The 13,235-nt window shown below is 36.1% G+C and overlaps 1 pseudogene; it reads left to right on the plus strand.

Moving 5' to 3' along the window:
- Positions 1-11,995: 11,995 nt before the first annotated feature.
- On the plus strand, positions 11,996-12,958 carry LOC120007303 (annotated as a pseudogene).
- Positions 12,959-13,235: the final 277 nt, after the last annotated feature.

Here is a 13,235-nt window from a genome sequence, read left to right on the forward strand (position 1 = left end):
CAATTGCAATATCTCTGTTTGGTGGTGCTGCTTTGAGAGTATAATAAGCTCACAAACTAGTACGAGAAGAACCATTTTTGTTTTTAGGGAGAGGATGAAAGCTTAAATTATGAGGTAATGCCTGATTATGCATTGTAACCCTTTCAGCTGGGATGGACCGTGAACATGCAATACAATATTCTATGGGGTTATTTGATGGGCACCGATAAGTTGGGGAGGCCTGAAACTTGGGGCTCGTTACTAGGTAAGGCATCTGTAATAGCATCATGCCAATTTCTAATACATGGCAAGCGCATGTGAGTCATTCAATCAGGAATGTGGTGGCATGATGTTCCTAATATAGTGCCTGGTCTAGTATATGCTCCATTCGATTATTGTGCATTTAATGCATTGATGGCACCTTTCAAACTGAATCGAGAACGAAGAAGGCCATGGCGTTAAGCCAAATGGGTTTATAGAGAGAAACACAGAGAAGAAGAGGAACGAGAAAATAATTTACATTTTATTTTCTTTAACTGGCTGTCATAAACTACTGATCCATCTATTTACCATTCTAATGGACTTCTAATACACTTACAGATGCCTGGTTGGTCAGGTTATCTGTCCAGGACCTTGAGGTCCAGGGTTCTATTATCACCAGGGGGTTTGGGATTTGAGTAGTTTTCTATCCGCTGTGATGGCCTTCATGCCCCTCAGGCAAAAAAAAAAAGCACTTACAGATGCCAATACTAACTGTAACATGTACTTGACGGCACAAAAATACGCACAAAAATACCAATGCCAATACTAACTGTAACATGTACTTGACGGCACAAAAATACGCACAAAAATACCAAAACACTTAACAGACAAATAACACAAGTTTGACTAACTAATGACTTCTTAAACAAACTCTAAAGTTCCACGAGCTTTTACAAACGAAGCAAGATCTTATCAACTATTCCCTCCTTGAAATAAACCTTGTCTACAAGGTCCTTCAAATCTCATGAATTATAAAGGAAACGTAGGATACTTAGCAAAGAAATCATGGTAATCTTTGTTGGAATTGATCAATAAAATTGGACTCTAGTTAGATGAGACTTAGCAATTCGAGTTTGACTAGGATTAGGTTTTGTACAAAGTTATGAATAGTAGACTTGTTTTCTAGGGTTGTAACCTAATTTCTATTATTGTTTCTCTGGGTTTCAAAAGACGGTTGAGAGAGAGCAAAACGTGATAACTTTATGGTGTATCTCTTGGGGGTTCAATTAGGTTCAAGGTTGTAGAGATTCAAGATGTAGGGTGTTAGCGATATAGACTAGATTGAGGCCTATGATAATCTCTTGGGCTCTTGACTATTATTGGGTTTCTTGGTGAGAGAAAAATTGTCAGTGTGTGATTGTACAAATTTTCTACATAATGAAAATTTCTTTGGTTGTCTTGGACAACACCCATGGTTTTTTCTCCGATTTTGAAATTTTTCTTGTAAATTTGATACACTCCGTCATCCTTAACCTACTGCATAGAGATATGGAAGAAAGAAATGGAAGATGAAATCGTGAAATGAAATGTAATTCTCATTAATCTTCAAAATTGCTTTACAAACTAAGCCCAAAGGCTTTATATACAAAACCCAACCCAATAACTGCTCACTAACTAACAACCCAAATACAAGATAAGCCCACCAACTTATTAACAAGTAGTTACAAAGCAGTTATAACAGAAATACAAGTGAAATGACTAGAAAGCCCTTAGCTGGAAAGTCTTGCCAACTCGAAGGTTCCTATCAACTCCTCCCTTCTTGAAATAATCCTTGCCCACAAGGATGGAGCACAATGATAATTCTGCAATACTAAAATGAACTTCTGAACATGAAACATAGCACACTAAAATCTTCAACTTCAGATGTCAGCAAAAGATAATATCATCAAAAGATTCCAGTTGAACTGGTAGCTGAATGCTTTTCTATTAAAAGCAAATAGTAGGAAAAACCCTTTAAAGTTTGAATGTGGGAAACTTTTGAATACACTCCTCATAATCCTCCCAAGTTGCCTCAGCTTCACTATGATCCTGCCATTGGATTAGCTGCTGTGTTCCCGTTGTATTGCCTTTTCTATAAATCCTCCTCCGTAATACAATTTGTGGAACTTGCTGAATCAAACCTTGGTATGTCACTGTAGGAAGAATATCAAATGAAACAACAAATGACCCCAAGTGTTTCTTTAAATTGCTCACATGGACTATTGGATGTATCCTTGTGTTTGTCAATCTTCTCTAATACTTCATATGACCCATAAGACTTGGGCAAAAGTTTATGGAAAGAATGAGCAGTGAGTGAAGGGTACTGATAAGGAATTAGTTTAATGTAAACCAAATCTCCCACATTAAAATCGCTTTCTGTTCTGTGCCTATCAACTTCTTGTTTCATCCTCTCTTGAGCTAGCCGCAGGTTATGTTTTAATACATTTAACATCTCATCTCTTTCAATCAAAACTTTCTCCAGCACATCTAATTTAGCAAAACCTAATCTCATAAGAATTTATATGTGGAGGAGGGTACCCATAAACCAACTCAAATAGAGTTGCTTGAGCTACAGTATGATAACCAGTATCATAAGACCACTCAGCCCAAGCCAACTAGTTCAACCATTTTTTAGGTTGCATGCTAGTAAAGCATCTGAGGTAAGTTTCCAAACACATGTTCAGTACTTCAGTTTGGCCATCACTTTGAGGATGGTAGCTAGATGACATACACAATTTAGAACCTTGTAATTTGAAAACCTCTCCAGAACTCACTGATAAAAACAGGATCCCTGTCACTTACTATTGAGGTTGGCATTCCATGAAGCTTGAATATATTTTCAATGAATAATTGAGCCACTATACCAGCTGTATAAGGATGAGTCAAAGCTAAAAAATGGCTATACTTAGTAAGCCTATAAACTACCACCATAATCATTCACTTTCCTCTACAATTGGGCAGAGAAGTGATGCAATCCATACTGATATCCATCCATGCCCTAGTAGGAATTGGTAGTGGTTGTATCAACCCAGGTGGTGATATTGTTTCATACTTACTTTGTTGACAAACAGCACACTTATCTACCAAATTCTTGATTTCTTTTTTCATTCTTGACCAGTAAAATCATCTTTTTAGTCTATGATAAGAATTTAATACTCCAGGGTGACCTGCAGTTGGTGTGGCATGAAATTCATGGAACAATTTAGACTTTCAAGGTGAATCAGGACTAAGGACTATTCTGTTCTTATACTTGAGAAGACCATTATCAAAAGAATATTTAGTGGTGTTTCCATCACCCTCCACTTCTTTCAATTCTTTCAACCTCATCTGAATCCATGCATCATTTTCTAAATCCCTTCTAAGGTTGTCCAACCATCCAACATATGGATATGATATTGCTTGTAATGCAATTTATTCAGAACAACCTGCAGTTGCAATATCACTAGAACTAGGAACTCTGGACAAGGCATCAACTACTATATTATCCACTCCTTTTTTTTATTGTATTTCATAATCAAATCCAAGGGGTTTGGACACCCATTTCTATTGAAAAGCAGTAGTAGCCTTCTGACTCAAGAAGTATTTTAAACTACAGCGATATGTTTTTATGACAAAATGTCTGCCTTGTAGGTGATGCTGTCATTTTTTGACTGTTGAAACTATAGCAATAAGTTCCTTCTCATAAGTGGATAAGGCCTGGTTCCTAGGACCAAAAGATTGACTAGAAAAAGAAACTGGCCTTCCTTTTTGTTGTAAGACGACCCCAATCCCATTACTAGAAGAGCATCACATTCTATTTCAAATGGGATAGAAAAATTAGGTAGGGCTAACATCTATGATGAAGTCATAACTGATGGATCGTACTTAACACAAGAGGGGGGGGTGAATTGTGTCCCCAAATTCCGATAGAAATCTCTTTTTATAATTTAAAAGGAAATCAATGTCAATTAACAATTAGCACACAAATTTGAACTCTAATGATTATCCTAATCAACATTCATTTCAATGCAAGATGTGATACAATATGGTGAATGATCAATTATCAAATAATCAAGAAATTGCAAAAACAGATTTTTTCAAACAACACACTGCGCACAGATTTTACAACTCAAATTTCACCTAGCAAATCAAGTCAGAATTCAATGAAATTTGGTATGCAGTATCACAACACCCTAATGAATACTATATCAAAAATTCAGATTAAAATTCAAAGTTTAGCTATGTGAACAGTGCACGGACAGACTAGTGGTTCAGAAAATTCTGCAATCAAAACACTTAATCAATCAACAAGCAAGCAATGCAATCAAGATAGTCCACACAGCAATTTATAGTAGTTCGGAGACTCTTCTCCTACATCTACTACCTAGGTTCACCAACCTAGGATTTTCCAACCTCCACTAAGGATGTGGTTTTCTCAAGAGCTCCACAAAACTCACAAGGGTTTTTAGGTCACCCTTAAAACTGAAGATTTCAAGATAATCTTCAAACTTTACAACCAAGGGTTTCAAGCACTCCCTTAAACTCAACCTCAACAAGGTTTTTGCCCAATGAAGGGACTTTTACAAGTGTTCGGTATAAATGGTTCACTCAAGGTTTGCACTAAGCAAATGGGGTTGAGGAACACTCAAGAATCACAATATCACCTCACGGGTTGGATAGAAAATGAAGAATAATGAGGATTTTCGAATCTGAAAATAAGAAGCCAAATGAGAAGCACTCCCTCTTTGCAAAAGCAAAATAGTGAGGAAGCCTTTAGAGTGGCTTGGGTAGAAGCTTGGATTCAATGGCACAAACTAGCTTGGAAGCTTTAAGAACAAGAATTTCTTCAATGTAATTTTGGCTTCTCCAAGTTGGAATGAGGAAGAACCCCTCTTTATAATTTACCAAGCTCTTGTGATTTCCACCATTGGATCTTTTTCTATCTTCAAATCTCGACCTTCAATTACATGTGTAAATCTTGGCCATTGAATGAATAGATCATTAAATCTCAACCTTGCAATATGTAGCCGTTGCACTTGCATCATTTTCCAAGTCTAGCTTTCCAAGATTTGAGTTGTCATGTGCACTTGCAGCCATCTTTGACAATTTGATCAAACTTGCACCAAATCTTGACCTTGGTATCTCCAACAATTTTGTCATCTTTGACCATTTGATCAAACTTACACCAAATCTTGGCCTTGGTATCTCCAATGATTTCCTACAAAATGTGTAGCAACTTGCAACCATCTTTGACTCCAAAAATCAAGTAAGATCTTCTTTTAAGTCAAAAATTGCAAGCAAGAATATGGTCTTATGCACAACCATTGGATTCACCTTTTAAATGGTCATCTTAACCATTCAAGTCTTGTTGTAATCTGATCCATTCATAATTCAAAACAATTCAATCTCAGCCATAGATTAGTGTACCGTTGGAGCTTGTAGTCTTCAAGAATATCTTCATAATCTAAGTCTTGTCTAGTTGCAAAATATACTTTCTCATCTCTTACAAATTTCAACCATTGCATTTGTCCTTTAGCTTCATCAATTGTCTTCTCACAAAAATATGATCATTGACCTCAATAAAGGAAGCATGTGCAAGATCTTGTTTGATGAAGACAAGAGATCCTTCAAGTGACCAAACATGTCCCTCCAATCTTGACTTACAACTCTGAATTTGGCAGCACCAATATATCCATATTATACAGCCCTAAGGCTAGTTCCAATCATCAATCAAAATGCCTTAGTGGAAGGTTGATGAACATAGGTTTTTCTTGGTTTTCTAGAGATCCAAGCTCATACTTGAAAACCGGACTTCAATTCACTTGATCAAACTGAATTCTGAGTGATATAACATCCTCATGATGATTAACCTACAAAGAAATAGGAGGTAGAACTCCCCAATTGCATGTAAGCTCAAAGAGCTTCATATAGAGCGCATAGGTTAATTACATTAGAAAAACAACCCAGAAAATTCATATTACTGCATGATAAATCATTTTATATATATTAAAATGTCCATATAAAATTTCATAACAATCGGAAATCGTTTGGTCACTCAACCAAGCAAATAAGTCACTAATAGTGAAACCGATAAATTCTAAGTGTAAATTCAATGTCATTTTGCAAACTCAGTGTAAATGACCTTTTCTCTTGAACTTTACTAGGTCAAATATGTTTATAGTGATAAAACTAAGATGCACACGAAATTTCATTTAAATCGGAGTTCATTTGGTTCACCACGTTCACAAAGAACACATATGCACAAAATTAGGTAAAACCTAGTTTTGGCGGAATTTAAACATATGACCAAATGTATATGTGATGCACTTAATTTATCATGATTATAGTCCTAGAGCATATATTAGACTTTTATGTGCATGTGGTTCAAATTTCAAGTCATTTTGATCTAAGTTGGTTAAGATAAATTATGATCATTAGAAGATTAATGCCCTAACTTAGTCCATGTATGTTTGTTTTCAAAACTAAATTTCCAGCACTATCTCAAAAATATATAGATATCAAATTCACATAGAACTATGCATAAGCCTTCATTTAAGTGTATATGCACAATTAAGATATTAAACAATTAACCAAATAACCATTTAAGCATGTTTTCTAGCATTTTAGGATATGTTCAAGTCAAGCATGCTCACACACATTTTAGTATACAATCATACACAATCATCAAAAACACAATGTTGACCTAGACAGTAAGTCTTGCTCCAACACTTCCTTCATATTCCATTTGTATAAATATTCAAAAGTAAGAATCAGCAGAAACCAATATCTTTCTCAAGAAATCTTCAAGGATGGATACACCTAACTCTCCACCTGCAAAAAGGTCTAGAACTGATGAAGGTTCTACTTCTAAAGAAGATGAAGGTGGAAATGATCCCAGATTCAACCTCTCCCCTATAAGGGAAGACGTATACGAGGACGATCCCCAGAAAACCATCGAATCTCTACAAGAAGCTTTGAGGGAAACCAAAAGGAGACTTAAAGAAGCAACCGACAAAGTTCAAGACTACAAAAGGCAACTTATGGTTTCAAAGTATGCCATACAAGGTGTTCGATATATGTCATGGGGCAGACAAGCAAGTAGTCATGACCCAGATAAATTGCACGAAGCAATCACTGAGATCACAGTACAACTTGGATCTGTTGTAAATGGAATAGATAGTGTTCTTTATACCCTAGAATAAAATTCCTGTCCAACAATAACTTCCTTAATTTAGCTGTAGTAGACCATGTAAACCCATTCTTCTTTGTTAATTGATACAATGGTTGATAGATTTTGCCATAACCAGGTACAAATTTTCTGTAATAACTTGCCAATCCTAAAAAACCCCTCAATTCCTTAAAATTTTTTGGTATTGGCCAATCCAAAACAACTTTAATCTTTGCTGGATCAGCAGCTACTTCCATTCCATAAACTATATACCCTAAATATTCCACTTAATTTTGTCCAAATGCACACTTTTGTCTTTTCACTAAAAGACCATTACTCTGTAATATATCAAACGTCTTCTTCAAATCCAATAAATGTACCTCCCAAGATTTACTGTAAACAAGGATATCATCATGAAGACTAACACTGATTTCCTAAGTAATGATTTAAAAACTTCATTCATCAAAGATTGGAAAGTAGCAGGGGCATTTGTAAGCCCAAAAGGCATGACTAAAAACTCATAATGCCCTTCATGAGTCCTAAATCATCCTCCTCAATATCCTCCTCAATCATCCTAATCTGATGATATCCAGAACTTCAATCCAATTTTGAAAAATAACTAGATCCATGCAATTCATCTATCAAATCATCAATCAATGGTATAGTGTATTTATCCTTAATTGTCAATTGATTTAATTCCCTATAGTACATACACATATGCCAAGTTCCTTCCTTTTTCTTCACTGATAAGACATGTGAAGAAAAAGGACTATGACTATCCCTAATGAAACCTGCTTGCAACAACTCTTTAACTGCCTTTTCTATCTTAGTTTTCTGCATAGGTCCATAATGGTAGGGCCTAATACTAGGAGGTGTTGAGCCGGGCAATAATGGAATCCTATGATCATGCTCCATTGCTGGTGGAAGGCCCTTGCTGGTGGAAGGGATGTTGGAGATTGGAATATTAACTCATATTCATCTAATAATGTATCCAATTCCATTTTCTGAGCTGCAATAAGAGCATAATCATTCTGTTTCACTTCTATCCTCTCAATAGAATACAGTAACGTGCCAATGCTAGTATCTTGTAAAACCTTTTCAAGCTCGTGTAAAGAAATCCCTTGAACAAAGACTTATTGTAGTTCACACACTTCAACTTATAGGCCTTACTATCCACTTTAAACTCCATTGTCAGGTGATTAAAATCCCATAAAATTGGGCCAATAGTAGATAGACACTGAACACCAAGTACTATATCACAACCCTCTAAGGGAAGGGAAGGACAAACAAATTAGATAAACAACTATACTGACTCTTAGTCAAAGGAACATATTTGCAACAACCCATACTCTTTACTTTTTCTCCATCCACCACCATTATTTCAAATTCAGATGTATTCTCCCAATAACTTCCCAAATGCTTAACAAATTTGGCATCTATGAAGTTATGTGTACTACCTGAGTCTACTAACACTATCATCGATTGATTCTTAATCCAACCCTCAACTTTCATTGTTTTAAGGGATGGCACAGAAGCTATACCATAATAGGCGCTAGAGCTCAATTCCATTTTTAGACATTCTGGAACTATCCCTCTTCATTAATTCCCTCAATTTGAATCAACATATTATTCCTCTAATTCTATTTCTAACAACAATAGCGGCTTCTTAGCACATTAGTGTCCTCTAGTATACTTCTCATCACAATAAAAACATAATCCTCTAGCCCTTTTTTCTTGAAACTCTTCTAGGGTTATTTTCCTATTAACAGTTGAATTTTTCTGAGCTGAAACATCAAAAGATTTATTGGCAGTAGGCAATATATTGGCAGCAGACAATATGTATGATAATTCTTAGTAACATAATTAATAGGCACATCAACAGATTTATTTCCCACCAAAGATTTAGACAAATTTGCATGAAGATGACTCAATTTAGCATCAATTTGGAAGGCCATGTCATTAGCATAATGGACAGTTGTAGGCTTGAGAAGTTTAACATCATACCTGAGCTCAGGCTTAAGGCCACCCAAGAAACAACTTTTTAGTTGTGCAGGGTTGAAATGGAAGATGAACTCGTGAAATGAAATTTAATTCACATTAATCTTCAAAACTGCTTTACAAACTGAGCCCAAAAGCTTTATATACAAAACCCAACCCAATAACTGCTCACTAACTAACAGCCCAACTACAAGATAAGCCCACCGACTTACTAACAAGTAGTTACAAAGTAGTTATAAAAGAAATACAAGTGAAATGACTAGAAAGCCCTTAGCTGGAAAGTCTTGGTGACTCGAAGGTTCCTATCAAAATCTTGTGTTGCTTGTCTCAGTTATTGTCGAGTGATATTTATGTCAAGGAGAATCAGGGTCTAATCTCCATGTAACTTCCTCCAAATTATGTCATTCCCATTGAATCGATGGTTGGGTCCCAGCAACATCTTTTTGTATACCCTAAGCTAGAGCACTACTATTGGATTTTGTTGTACTAAACCACAATCTGTCACTTGTGGCAGTTCACTAATAGGCTATATAGTTGGTCCCAAATGCCTCTCCAAGCAACTTACATGGAAAACAAGATGCACTTTTGTCTCAGATAACTTCAATTTATAAGCCACAGGACCCACCCTTGCCAGTACCTCATAAGGTTCATAGTACTTGGGATGTAGCTTGTTGTAGGAACGAGCAGTCAATGTGGGCAACTCATAAGGCACAAGTTTCAAATATACCAAGTCCCTTACTTGAAATTCTCTCTCATACCTATGCTTATCTGCTTGCTGCTTCATTCTTTCTTGAGCCAACTTCAAATTGTGTTCAACTAAGTCTGACATGTTGTCTCTTTCAACCAAGAACTTCTCAAACACATCCAATTTTGTAGTTCCTAATTCATAGCTGCCAACATGTGGTGGAAGGTAGGGGTCACCATTTTGCCCGCAGACCTAAACCCGGCCCGGCCCGGCCCGAAATTATATCGACTTGGACTCCATTTCTGGGGCTTGGGCTCTATATATACATATATATATATATATATATATATATATATATATATATATATATATATATACACACACATATACGTGCATATAAATATACATGATATGTATACACATATCCATATATATAATACATATATATATGTGCAGTCTTTGTGTGTATATATATGTATATATATATGCACTCTATGTGTATATATATACATAATGCATATACATATATATAATAATATATAAATATTAAATAGTTAAAAGTATAATCAAAATTCGGGCCCAGCGGCTCAGGCCTCGAGCTTGGGCCTCATTTTGAGGGCCTAGCCTGGTTCGAAGCCTGATTCTCAAAATCGGGCCCAAGGCTGAAATTTTTTTTCAGCCAGGCCGATCAGGCCCGGCCCGATGTCGAAACCTAGTGGAGAGCACCCATAAACTAGTTCAACAGGAGTTGCTCTAGCAGATGCATGAAATGTTGTATTGTAGCTCCACTTAGCCCATGGCAGCTACTGAACCCATCTCTTAGGTTGAGAACTAGCAAAACGCCTCAGATAGGTTTCAAGGCATCTATTAAGAACTTCTGTTTGGCCATCACTATGTGGATGGTATCCAGAAGACATACATAGCTTTGACCCTTGTAATTTGAAGAATTCCTTACAAAAAACACTAAGGAAGGCTGGATCTTTGTCAGATACTATTGTTATAGGCATGCCATGTAATTTGAAAGTATTCTCTATGAATAATTGAGCCACTTCAGTTGCTATGTAGGGATGAGACAAGGCCACAAATGGCTGTACTTACTGAGCGATTGACTTGGTCAAAAAACAAAAAACAAACATAGGGGCTCAATTTATTCCTTTTTGTAAGTATAGGAGCTTATCCGTTACTTATTACTATTATATTAACATTTACTTATGTGGCAGGCAATATTGACTTAAAGTGGTCTATGAAGAAAATCCTCCCTTTCTTCCAGCGTTGCAATTGGACATCTAGACGTAGGGCATTATAAAGTTGATTTATCTCCTTGTTTTTCAAGAAACTAATAAACAATTCTGCTTCCTAGGTAACTTGATTCAAGTTTATGATATTAAAACCAATTCTACTTTCTGTACTCAACATTCTCATTTGAAAATATTTTCTATCCATAACAAATTGACTAACCTAACACCAATAAACAAAACTGATTGACACACATCAGCAGCCGGGTCCAAATTGTGGCGTTCATGGCGAACCTCAGAAAAATTTGCAAGAACAAATGGGCGTGGATGATCCGGTGATACTCCGACGTTTAAAGTTAGAAATCTTAACTAAATAATAGTGATTCGAGAGTGTTTTTTTTCTTCGAATAGGACATAATTTGCTTTCGAATTCATGATCTTCGTCTACATCACTTTGGGATTATGCTACGGTTCCCATATTTACGCACATTTACCCTTTTCTTCGGGATTTGCTTCGTCTTGATGAATTTCCTTCCGCAGAGTTTCTTTTCACTACAAGGTCTTTTCCTTTTAGTGCCACTTATTTCTTTTCTCGTCTTTTATAATGTGTTTGGTTTGAGGGATTGCAAGGAGACTCACTTTCCCTTCCCTCAAATCCCCAGTCTAAACACACTTTAGTGTCACTTGTCATGCTATCTAAGCATCATATTTTTTTCTTTATCCACAATTATAAAGTTGATTTAACTCCTTCTTGTTGTCCAAGAAACTAATAAACAATTCTGCTTCCTAGGTTACTTTTTATTCAAGTTTATGATATTATAAGAAATTATCTTTTCTATGCTCAACATTCTCATTTGAATTTATATTCTATCCTCAACACATTGACTAACCTAACACCAATAAACAAATATGAACTCTATAAATAAGAACATGAAACTCCTCCCTAGTGATCAAAACTTGAAAGAAAAGATGGAGAAACAAGCAGAATTAAGGGAAGTAGTGTTGTTAGGAACATGGGCTAGTTCCTATTGCAAGAGGGTTGAGTTAGCTTTGAAAGTGAAGGGCATAGGTTTTGAGTATTTGGAGCAAGATTTAACAAATAAAAGTGAGCTTCTGCTCACCTCCAACCCTGTCCACAAAAAGGTTCCTGTACTCTTGCACAATGGGAAATCCATTGCTGAATCACTTGTTATTCTTGAATACATTGATGAGTGCTGGAAAAATAGTGGCCCAAGACTCCTGCCTGAGGACCCTTACCTTAAAGCCAGAGCTCGCTCTTGGGCTGACTTTCATGATCAAAAGGTAATTTTCCTAAATTCCCACATTACAAAAAAAAAAAATTATTAGTTTTGATACTAATTGATTGATTTTTGGTGTTGAGGTGATCAGATCATTACAGCAAATCTTCTAGTAATATTTTCTCAAGGCAAATAGCAAGAAAAGGCGATTGAAGACTTCAATGGGTTGCTTACTGTGTTTGAAAAAGGCATCAAGGAGGACTTCCCATCACATTCTCCATTTTTGGGTGGCCAGAATTTGGGGTTTCTGGACATTGTGGTGGGCACTCATGTTTGCAACTTCAAGGCTTTTGAAGAGGCTGTTGTTGTGGTCGTTGATCCCAACAAGTACCCACACTTTGTATCGTGGATTTATGCCCTAAAAGACCACCCTTTGATGAAGGAAACACTGCCTCCTCATGAAAAACTGGTCGCTGCAATTAGAGCCAAGTTTTTCCAGTCTCCTTAAGCTTAATATGAGAAATGAATTTGGTATAAACCCATTGTCTACAATAAGCTAATAAGGACTAGACAAGGACACCGATGTGGAATAACATTTGTATTGTTTATGATTCATAAATATTTATAGCCTTCCTAAAAGTTCCTCTTTTTGTTTGATTTATGTGCCGTTGAGAGATGTTGGATCTTGACTTATAAAACACTTTAATTTGATTCATAAATATTTCAACACATTTCCTTTGCTATGTACTGCACCATTTTGTTCTAACATTTGTATTAGTTGCATCGTATCCGTCCTTTCTAATCATCCTAAAAAATGATTTAGGTTCTTCTTGGTATCTATTACCAGCAATACCAAAACACAATCGAAAATGATAAACTTACATGGAATCTTCTTTCCATAATTATACATAATCTAGCTGTCATAACAAGTA

Source organism: Tripterygium wilfordii, chromosome 10 (assembly GCF_013401445.1).
Source record: "Tripterygium wilfordii isolate XIE 37 chromosome 10, ASM1340144v1, whole genome shotgun sequence".
NCBI classification, from domain to species: Eukaryota; Viridiplantae; Streptophyta; class Magnoliopsida; order Celastrales; family Celastraceae; genus Tripterygium; species Tripterygium wilfordii.